Source organism: Adiantum capillus-veneris, chromosome 29, assembly GCF_014529385.1.
Source record: "Adiantum capillus-veneris isolate H3 chromosome 29, ASM1452938v2, whole genome shotgun sequence".
Lineage (NCBI taxonomy): Eukaryota > Viridiplantae > Streptophyta > Polypodiopsida > Polypodiales > Pteridaceae > Adiantum > Adiantum capillus-veneris.
Genome location: NC_140959.1, coordinates 5,149,674 through 5,160,377, shown reverse-complemented (window position 1 = coordinate 5,160,377; position 10,704 = coordinate 5,149,674). Strand labels below are relative to the sequence as shown.

Genomic DNA, 10,704 nt, shown 5'->3' with positions numbered 1-10,704 from the left:
TTGGATGGGGACAATTACCCTATGTGGACTTACATGATGCAACATGTTCTTGTGTCAAAGGGTGTCAAGAATATTGTGCAGGGCATTGATGTACAACCTGGTTTTGAGGATACAGGTGATGCCGAGGATGTTTTTGGTCTTGCTGCAAGGATTGCTGCTGTTAGAGTTGTTTTGCCTATGGTAGAACAAGATTGTTGGGATGTTAAGGATGCGCAGACTCATGCATTGATTGCTTTTTCTATGAAGCACACCATTACTCCTTACATTTGTTTAACAAAATCTGCAAAACAAGCTTGGGATATTTTGGTTGGTCTTTATGCAAGCCGCAATGAGACAAATATTGCATTGCTGCATAAAGAGCTGGAGTCAAAGATTATGCACGAGGAAGATGATGTGGACACTTTCCTTGCTGGTGTTAAGGATATCAATGAGCAACTTATTTCTGCAGGTGAAGTCATTTCAGACAATTCCCTTGTGCAGACTGTTCTTGATGCCTTGCCAGACTCTTACCAGACTTTTGCTAGTACTTGGAGACTTATGACCCAAGGAAATCCTGAAGTTGTCAAGTTTGTTGCATTGTGTACATTAACAAAGCACATTGAGGTGCATTACCACTATGTCAGGGAGAGGCTCTCAACAGGAGAGATCAACTTGGCTTATGTACCAACGCAGGACAACCTTGCAGATCTTTTCACAAAGGCATTGTTTTGTGAGAAGTTTGAAGCTTTCCGCAAAGCTTTGGGCTTAATCCCCTTTCTGGACTGATGATGTCCTCAGGGCATGTCACTTCCCTTTACTCATGTGCCAGATCTCATTCACCGCATCACTCTAGGGAAGATTTGTTACCATATACGTTGGTGCACCCAATTTGTGTCGACACAAGGAGAAGCCAACAATAGGTGCACGACATTAGGCATGATGATGATAGAAGACTTTGGCATGACTTATATGCATATTGGAGCAGGTACGGTGGGGATGTGTGTGCCAAATGCGGCATTGTACAAATCATTCCTGGTTCTCAAGCCTTGTGAGGTAGAAGGTGCTGTGATGTGTGCCGAGCCAGACATCAGGGTCAGCTAGCTTGAAGTATTTTTATGTGTTCAAAGAGCATGAGATTTGGGCAAGGGAATGCCAAGCTCAACATGACAGCGATCGATGGGACCTCTTCGCGTGGGAATGCTGGCCAAGTTGGAGAGTTTTTTTAAAGGAGTAAAAAAAGTATTTTTTCAAAATCTGGCTGGCATGTAGTAATGAGCAAAGGCAGAAGGAAAGTCGCAAGGTCTGCATGGGAGAAGGAGGCGTGCCTAGAAAGCGAGTAGGGTCGAGAGTGGAAAGAGGAGTGAAAGTGGCACTTTGCATGAAGGAAAGAGAGGCTAGATGGGTGGGTTGAAGGATCTGCAGAACACGGGACTGCACGGGGCTGCATAAACAAAGAGGGTGGTGCAGCTTACAGGGGTAGCGGGTTCCTGTAGAAGAGCCGCCTTGTCAAGATAGGATCGGAGGGCAAGAGGAAGGAGGGTCATGGCCGTGAGCAACAGGAGGCCGCCATGAAGAGGGGGCCAGCGCTGAGAAGGTGGAGGGCCGCCAGAAGGCTGACCTAGAGCAGGTAGAAAGGGGAGGCTTAGGGCCGTAACCAAGGGGTCCATCTAGTCCGGCCGCCACGGAGAAAAGAAGCTATCAAGAGCACAAGGGGCACCAACCTGAAGGAGTTCAAGGGATAGCCATGAAGTAGTGTGGGTAGCAAGAGGGAGTAGAGAGGTAATCAAGGGCTTCAAGGTTGAAAAGGCACAGCTAGGGGTTGTATGCCTGAGAAGGGGTGACCTTCGATGGTCTGAGAGCTCAAGGGAGCATGCCAGGAAGGTGAAGGGGTGTGGTGAAGGCGAGGGATGCAAGAAGTTGTTGGAGTCTGCTGTGGAAAGCCATACAACGGCTACGAGGAAAATGCCTAAGTTGTATGTCATGAAGTAGCTAACGAGGGCTTCTTCTCTTGGTTTTTGGAAGGTCTCTTGGGTCATGTCTTGATAGAGATGAGCAGTGTATGCTCGGACATGAAGTGAAGAACTAGAGAGTATGTCTCTCCACTGTTGTACATGATATTTGTTTTGAAGAAGGGGAAGGCCGCCAATATCGGTTGCCAATAGCCGAGGAAGGGTACCAGGTTGCACCAAAGCACGCAATTGACAGACACCATCATTGTATTGGATTGTGTTTATGTGATACATAGTTGGTTTGTGTTTTTTGTCGATTGTGCCATCAATCTCATCTGCGTCTTGTCTTTTGCCATATGCCCGTGGTAGCATTGGCTCTGGGATTGTGTGTGTGAGCAGAGAGAGAGGGAGAGAGATTGTGCGAGAAAATATTATATGTGGTAGAGGTGTGCGTCGCCTCCTGATGTGAGCGTGTTCACTATGGGTGATAGTATGATGTTGGATTCGTGGTGCTGAGGTGTTTCTGTATGAGTGTGTGCAGCCAGTGTTGTTCAAAGGTGAGTGTGTGCAATTGCAGTTTGCAGATTGTGTATCGGTGTGTATGATTTTGTGTGGTTAGGGGTGCGGGTTAATCCCTGGGCTATAAAGAGGCAAGCTTGGAGTGTGCTGGGTCTGTTCCCCCTTCCCCCTTCCCCCTTTCCATCAGTGGTGCCCCCACTGAGGACCTACTGATTGCTCCTCGGTGAAGTTCTACAACTTGAACATGATTGAAGATTGCGGTCTGCCAGTTTTCACTGGCGAGGAAGATGCAGAAGATTGGATATGCGATCTAGAGTTGTATATGATGTCACTACAGATGTTGACCAACAAAGCAAAGCTTAGAGGTTTGTCACAGGTGATGCAGGGCAAAGCAAAGGCCTGGCTCAACAATTTGGAGGTTGCCAATAGGCAATCATGGTCGAGGGTTCGAGCCTCTTTTGTCCGAGATTTCAAGACGAAAGTATCAAAGACTCAATTGGATGGAAGATTTGACCAAGAGGTATGTAGGAAGTCAATTCTTGATAAAGAAGTCTCGTGTGATGCAGCTTTAACAGGCTCCGCTACTACGAAGATGCTTGGAGTGATTCAAGCTCCAGTTCTGTGGAGGATTTTGTGGCTTATGAAGAAGATTGGAAAGCCATGCTTGACGTTGCCTACCATGCAGAAGTGCAAGATTGAAGACCTAGTGGACAGAAGCGATTTTTTATCTACATCAAGTTCGAGTGAAGGTGAAGTAGAGGTATGCCAAGACGCTTTATCTATGTAGGGGGTGGGGAAACCTTGCCTTGACCAGCATGTCGAGGTGCACTATAGGGTTCCACAGTTGGTGTGTAGCCGTAGAGAGACAGCTCCAAAAATGGACGTTGTGGAGACAGGTATATGTGCAACTTGTGAGAGCGGGATCACATGCAAGGAAGAGGGTACTATCAACCTTGCAGGTGATGAAGTGTGGGATCAATTTTTGTCTTGCTTGTCCGATGATGTGGTGATCGAGCACGTGTTTGAAGAGCAGGTAGCTAAGGCTGATGGTCAAGAGTTGATGGTCGAGCAATCTAGCTCGCTCTCGTGTGAAGTACAAGTTGAACGGGTAGTAGCCCATGCTCTTGTGGCTAAAGAGCAAGTAGGGGCAAAAAACAAGGTGTTGAAGGTATATGCTATGCTCTTGATGAACGTGTTATTGCAGGTAGCTTTCTATGAATCTCTCCACCATTTGCAAAGCTTTGTGCATGTGGGTTCTGTTATGGAGAGCCCTCTAACAAAGGGAGGAATGATTGCACGTGATGCAATTGCCTCAAATGGGGATGTATACGCTCATCTTGGGTATGAAACCGACGTATGGATATAGGTTGTTGAAGATCAATGCGATGCCAAGCTGCACGATAGGCTTGTTTTTGGGTTTACAGGTGCAAAAAAATGGTTGATTATGCATGTACTACGGATGCATGGCTGTGCTCAATGCCATGTATTCGATCCTGGTGGAGTTTGCATCACAGTTGGGAGAGCCTATGGCTTTCCGTTTGATCCGGGGGGATTCTACGGCTAATAAAATCTCTCTCTTTGTCTATCTACTGCTTATGTACATACTAAGTATCCGAGGAAGGCTGCCAATACCGGTTGCCAGTAGCCGAGGAAGGGTACCAGGTTGCATCAAAGCACGCAATTGACAGTCACCATCATCGTATTGGATTGTGTTTATGTTGGTTTGTGTTTTTTGTTGACTTTGCTATCAATCTCCTATGCATCTCGTCTTTTGCCGTATACTCGTGGTAGCATTGGCTTCGACATTATGTGTGTGAGAGCAGAGAGAGAGGGAGAGAGATTGTGTGGAAAAATTGTATATAAGGTAGAGGTGTGCATCGCCTCCTGATGTGAGCGTGTTCACTATGGGTGATAGTATGATGTTGGATTCGTGGTGCTGAGGTGTTTGTGTGTGAGTGTGTGCAGCCACTGTTGTTAAAAGGCGAGAGTGTGCAATTGCAGTTTGTAGATTGTGTATCGCTGTGTATGATTCTATGTGGTTAGGGGTGCAGGTTAATCCCTAGGCTATAGAGAGGCAAGCTTTGAGTGTGCTGGGTTTGTTCCCCCTTCCCCCTTTCCAACGTGTGGTAGTAATGTGTGTGAACACACTTAGGACCACCTGGGCAGTTTTTCCCTCACTAGGAGGTTTTTCCCCCTGTGCTTGTATATACGTTCATCATTCTAGGGCTATCTATATTTTCATTGCACACTAAGTAATATACTCTTTGTTGTGTGCCTTGAGCTTCCTTCGTCTTCTCCAAGCTGTGTGTGTTTTTCTACAACCCTAATTCCAACAAAGATGGCCATGGGTGAACAAAGAAAATTAAGAGGAGGAGGAGGAGGACCTTGCTTGTTACTACAATGTAGGTGGAATAAAGTGCATAACTTTGCTTGGTGTGCCAATGGGAGGTGGTAGTGACAAAGGGTTCTAGACCTTTTCTTCCTGTGTTTCCTCTCTTCCCTATGGTTGATCTTTTTCTCTTGGGAGGATTGGGCAATCATCTAGACCGCCGTCTTTGTGGAGCCACATCTTTAGAGGAACTTAAAGTTTCATTGCTTTCTTGCTCTTTGTATTCCTCCTCTCGTATGGGAGAGAGTCTTCTTTTGGGGGTCTCTTCAAGAGGCCTCCTAAGCTCTGTCTCCTCTTGGAGAGGAAGGGAAATTCCATAAGCGCGAAGTTGTTGAGTAACTTTGGCTTGCAAAGCAGGGTTGCCCATAGCTTGCTGCAACCTAGTTACGAGATAATTCACAATTATGGGGGCATCATCATTAGCACCTTCATGTGCAAAATCAAAGCTATCAATGTTCATTCTACTCTCTTGGTTATTGTCAGCCATGTTAACAAAAGTTGTGTACGTACTTAGTGTATGCTTTGGCAGTTCAAAACCTTAGTTGCCACTCCTCTTAGCCTTTGAAAATTGGCTCTTAAGTATCTACACCCACGGCTCAAGTGGTTAATTATAGAGAGTAGTGGAGTAGGTCTAACATAGCAGAGTTGCCGAGGGCTAGCTCCTTTCGAACTTCTTATGGATCAATAGTGGTTAAGCCATAGGCAAGTCTAAAAAGACTCCATTATTAAGTCCAAAGCTCTCAAGGTGTGCACCATATCCCACATAGTGAGCTCAACAAAACCGATAATAGATCCTAGTTCCACTTACCCTAATATAATTAACAATATCAACCATTTATAGGCTACTTAAGGACCTCTCTTCTTAAGCAAGAAAAGAGAAACCAAATGCTTTGATACCAATTCAATGTAATTGGCCTATTAACTTGAGAGTAGCAAAAATTAGAAAGAGTACTTTTGTGAAATTACTTTGTGAGCATAGCGGGTGAACATGATTGATGGTAGCAATATAAACATAGCATTTAGTTAACTTGGCATCAACAATACTTTTGCAAGAGAGAGAATTTAGAGAACATGACAACAATTGAGGATCGGATTTATGTGGAGCCGGTCACCCCTCCCATAGGCATTTGTATTATGATTTCTCTCATCAAGAGAGACTTATTACAATACAATCTTTGTGTTCTTGTGACCTAGGTGATGCAATGAAGATGGAAAGCTTCATGTATCATGAGCATAACATAAACTTTGAGGTAAGATTTAACTATCCCAAGACTCAGTCCCAAGACCTCAAACACCTTCAAAGGTGGAGAGAGCTAGCAGGGAATGAGGGTAGGGAAGAGGAAGAAGAAACATTTCATAGGAGAAATAATTAGTTCCTCACTTATCATCATTCTTCTTGCTAGCATACATAACAACATAGTAATAACGATGGAGAAGATGGCAAGCTTAAGCATTGAAGCATGGCTTTTGGTTGGATTTGGACTCCATAGCCAAGAGTGTTGGTGTAGGCTCTCAACCTCTCTACTTGCTTCGAGAAGGAGAGGAAGGTCTTGCCCTTTGCACTTCACACCATGAGAGTGTGTGTGAGTGTGTGTGGGAGAGTATACCCCCCTAAGCAAGCCTCCTACTTGCTTTGGTCGACCCCCCCTTGTAGCTCATGCTTGAAGCTCATTGAACCCCTCCAAGCCTAGCCAATCATAAGCAGGAGTCATACCAAGCAACAAGGGTAGCCTTGGGACAAGTATCCCCCTTTCCCCTTTGAGAGAGAGGACTTGATAAATGCAAAGTTGATTAATTAAATCTCCTAAATTATCATTCGAACCCTTGGGGGTGGCCAACCAATAGGCTTCTGGTGCACCATGAGGGAAACATGAGAAGGAGCTTGACAAGTGTCCCTTTTGCTTTCTTTGTACCAAGCATGCCTTGTGTGAGTGTGTGTGTTCTCTCTCATATCCCCTCTTGTAGGGCTCACCTCCTCCTTGTGGGGATTGAATCGCGACTTTTGCACACCTCAAGCCACTCAACCTTGGACCTAGCTCTCACCACAAGTTTGGCCCTTAAGCCCCGCAAGCTTGGGTTGGGTTCTCACCTCAAGTATGTAAGGTCTCCAACCCGCCGACACCAAAAGCGGGATGGTCCCATTGACAGGTCTCTAGGCCTATCAAAGTCAAAGTCTTAAAAAAAAAACAAATTCCAGGGAATTCACCCTTACCATTGGCAATGGTTTAGGTTTATAGCCCTAGAAGAGACCTAGTCCTGTCTCGCAGTGGAAACGGGACCTTATAAAAAAAATTCCGGCCCTAAATCTTCATCCTTTAGATTAAGGTTTCCTTAGCCAACGCTTTTCTCCCTCTAGCATATGTGAGGGCATAGCCGCTAGTGGATTCCTCGTCCAAGTGGAAGAAGTTTCTAAACGTTTTAGTGCGCAGGAATGGATAGTTACCTGACTAATCAGGTCCACCCGTCCATGATTGACAACCTTAGTCAATCCCGCTTACCACCCCACACTCACACATGATTCTATTGTTGTTTAATTACTACCACATTCTTTCCACAATTAAAATAATGATTCCTTTTTAACTTTTCAAACTGCATTTCCTTAAGACAACCTTTGAAAACAGTATTGAAGACATTCTTTCAGAAAACAGACATCTTTAAACTTAAGACAAGGTACTGTCATTTTAAAGTATCACTGACCAATACTAACTTGTCTCAAGACCACCTATACAGGGGTGAAAAACGACACCCATTTCTTATTTACATAACCGGAGTGGAAAAGGTCTTCACCCAAAGTCCGGGCGCCCATACGCCAAAACCAGTTGCCCATACAACCGGGCGGTTCCTCTAGGATAAACTTAAAAGTACTATCCATAAACATAAACAAGCACGGGGTAAAGACTCCACACGTGCCGAGGTAACCGACTCCTCCATGATGGTATCTCCATCATTACTCATTACCTAGAGTAAAATATTTCCAAGGAATCAGAGGTGTCTTGAGACAAGGTGTCTTAAGGATGGTCAAACATTTCTTTCCTAAGTAAATCAGTCATAACCCAATCATTCCTTTCCTAGTTACAATCATTGCTCGTGGGTTTCGGGGAAGTTACCTTCCATTTATAGCCAGCTTTTTTTTTGCCTTCCTAACCTTACGTATGCAATGCTAAACTTAAAATAAACTCTAAAAGCTATTAATGAAATAATAGAAATCCACTTGGGACTGATCATCCATGTACTATGGGGTAGGTGCCCGTAGACTCTCCTCTGTTGGCCTATGGCTAGGCCCTGCTTCATGGTCATTAGTTGCTTTGTTGCGCTTGTTACTAACATCTTCTTCTTCAGTCAAAGGATTCCCCCTGGTTCTCTTGGGAGCCATTTCGGCAGCCTTATAAAAAGACTTAATCTATTAGAAGATTAATTGAATAACCTTTATTTTCCTTGTTTACCAAAAATAAGGATTTTTGGAATAGATAGGGATCTTTAATGGTTGATTTGATAGGTTACTCATCCCATAACTTAATTATGCTATAAGTAATTTTTTTCCCATCCTTCAATAAGGATTTTGGACCTCGGTTAATTATTTGGCAATTAGATAAATTTTTTTCCTAATTTTTCTTGTCCATAATATACCAAAAATCGGTTACTTTTGACGAAGATGCGTACCTAAACTATTTATCTAAGTTAGGATAATTATCATAGATTCCTCAAGGTATATTCCTTCTCTGGGTATTGATATCAAAGGTTTTTGATTTACTTTACTATATTTCTCTTTTTATTTTTTCCAAAAATTAGAGTAATTTTACTGGGATATATAGTTAAACTAATTTTCTACTGGTAGCATAATTACCACGAGTTTCCTGAGGTCTAATAAACCTCTGATAAATATCTCAATTCAATTTAAATCTATTTGTTAATTTCCCCTATTTAATTTGTCTAAAAATCTAAGTTTTTCTACTAAAATAATTAGCTAAATTAATTATCTGAGATTCCCCTAATTATCACGGGTTTCTTAAAACCTAATTAACCCTTGATAAATATATCATAGCATTTGAATTCAATTTACTAATTTCCCCTATTTAAATTACTCAAAAGACAGAGTATTTCTGCTAACTTAATTAGCTAGATTACTTTTCTGAGCTTCTTGTAATTATCATGGGTTCTTGAACACCTAATTAACCACTAAAAAAAATATCACAACATTTGAAATCCATTTACTAATTTCCCCTATTTAAATTACTCCAAAAAACAGAGTATTTTTTCTAAATTAATTAGCTAGATTAATTTTCTGAGATTCTTATAATTATCACGGTTTTTTAAACACCTAATTAATCACTGATAAATATATCACAACATTTGAGTTTCATTTACTAATTTCCCCTATTTAAATTACTCAAAAAATAGAGTATTTATGATAAATTAATTAGCTAGTTTAATTTTATGAGATTTTCCTAATTATCACGGGTTTTCAACATCTAATTAACCACTAATAAATATATCACAACATTCGAATTCCATTTACAAATTTCCCCTATTTAAATTACTCAAAAAATAGAGTATTTTTGCTAAATTAATTAGCTAGATTAATTTTCTGAGCTTTTCCTAATTATCACGGGTTCTTGAACACATAATTAACTACTGATAAATATATCACAACATTTGAATTCCATTTACTAATTTTCCCTATTTAAATTAACCAAAAATAGGGTATTTTAGCTAAAGTAATTAGTTAGATTACTTTTCTGAGCTTCTCCTAATTATCACGGGTTTTTGAATACCTAATTAACCACTTATAAATATATCACAACATTTGAATTCCATTTACAAATTTTTCCTATTTACATTACTCAAAAAATAGAGTATTTATGCTAAATTAATTAGCTAGATAATTTTCTGAGCTTTTCCTAATTATCACGGGTTTTGGAACACCTAATTAACCACTGATAAATATCTCACAACATTTGAATTCTATTTACTAGTTTCCCCTATTTAAATTACTCAAAAACCAGAGTATTTTTGCTAAATTAATTAGCAAGATTAATTTTATGAGATTTTCCTAATTATCGTGAGTTTTTGAACACCTAATTAACTACTGATAAATATATCACAACATTTGAAATCCATTTACTAATTTACCCTATTTAAATTACTCAAAAAACAGTGTATTTCAGCTAAAGTAATTAGTTAGATTAACTTTCTGAGCCTCTCCTAATTATCACGGGTTCTTGAACACCTAATTAACCACTGGTAAATATATCATATCATTTGAAATTCATTTACTAATTTCCCCTATTAAAATTTCTCAAAAAAAAGAGTAATTATGCCTAATTAATTAGGAGAACTTCTCAAAAATTATAAGATAATTTTCCTAGATTAATAGTTATCTAATGCATCTCTGATAATTACTGCAACTTAATCTAATCTTAATTAATATATTTACCATTAATTCATGGTTCATTTGGCTAATTTCAGTCCTATTATAATAGGATAAATAATTAGCTTAGTATTACTAAGCTTAATTCTAATAATCAACAGAGATTAATTAATTAATAGAGGTTTGAGGAGCATACATAGGCCTAATCTTTGATTTATTAACAAATATCTTAATCTAACCTTGCTAATTAAGAAGGATTAGGCTAATTACCGTTAGGGTTAATCAATTAGAGATTAAACTCTAATGATTTCTGCGTAGTGTTCTCCCTAGATGAGAGAGAAAGTCTCAAGGCTCCGAGTCTGTCGAATTATGAAGAGAAGGAACCCTTTTATAGCTTTTTATAAGCACCTGGCAGTTTTTGGCAGTTTTCCCACAGTCCAAGCAACCCCCCAGCTTGCAATTTGCTCCATTTTCAGCTATCATTGTGTTTGGCAAGTTTC

At 40.8% G+C, this 10,704-nt stretch overlaps 1 pseudogene; it reads left to right on the top strand.

The window, feature by feature from the left end:
* Window positions 1-1,328: 1,328 nt before the first annotated feature.
* LOC147418675 (uncharacterized) lies at window positions 1,329-4,226 on the top strand (annotated as a pseudogene).
* The last annotated feature ends 6,478 nt before the right edge of the window (window positions 4,227-10,704 follow it).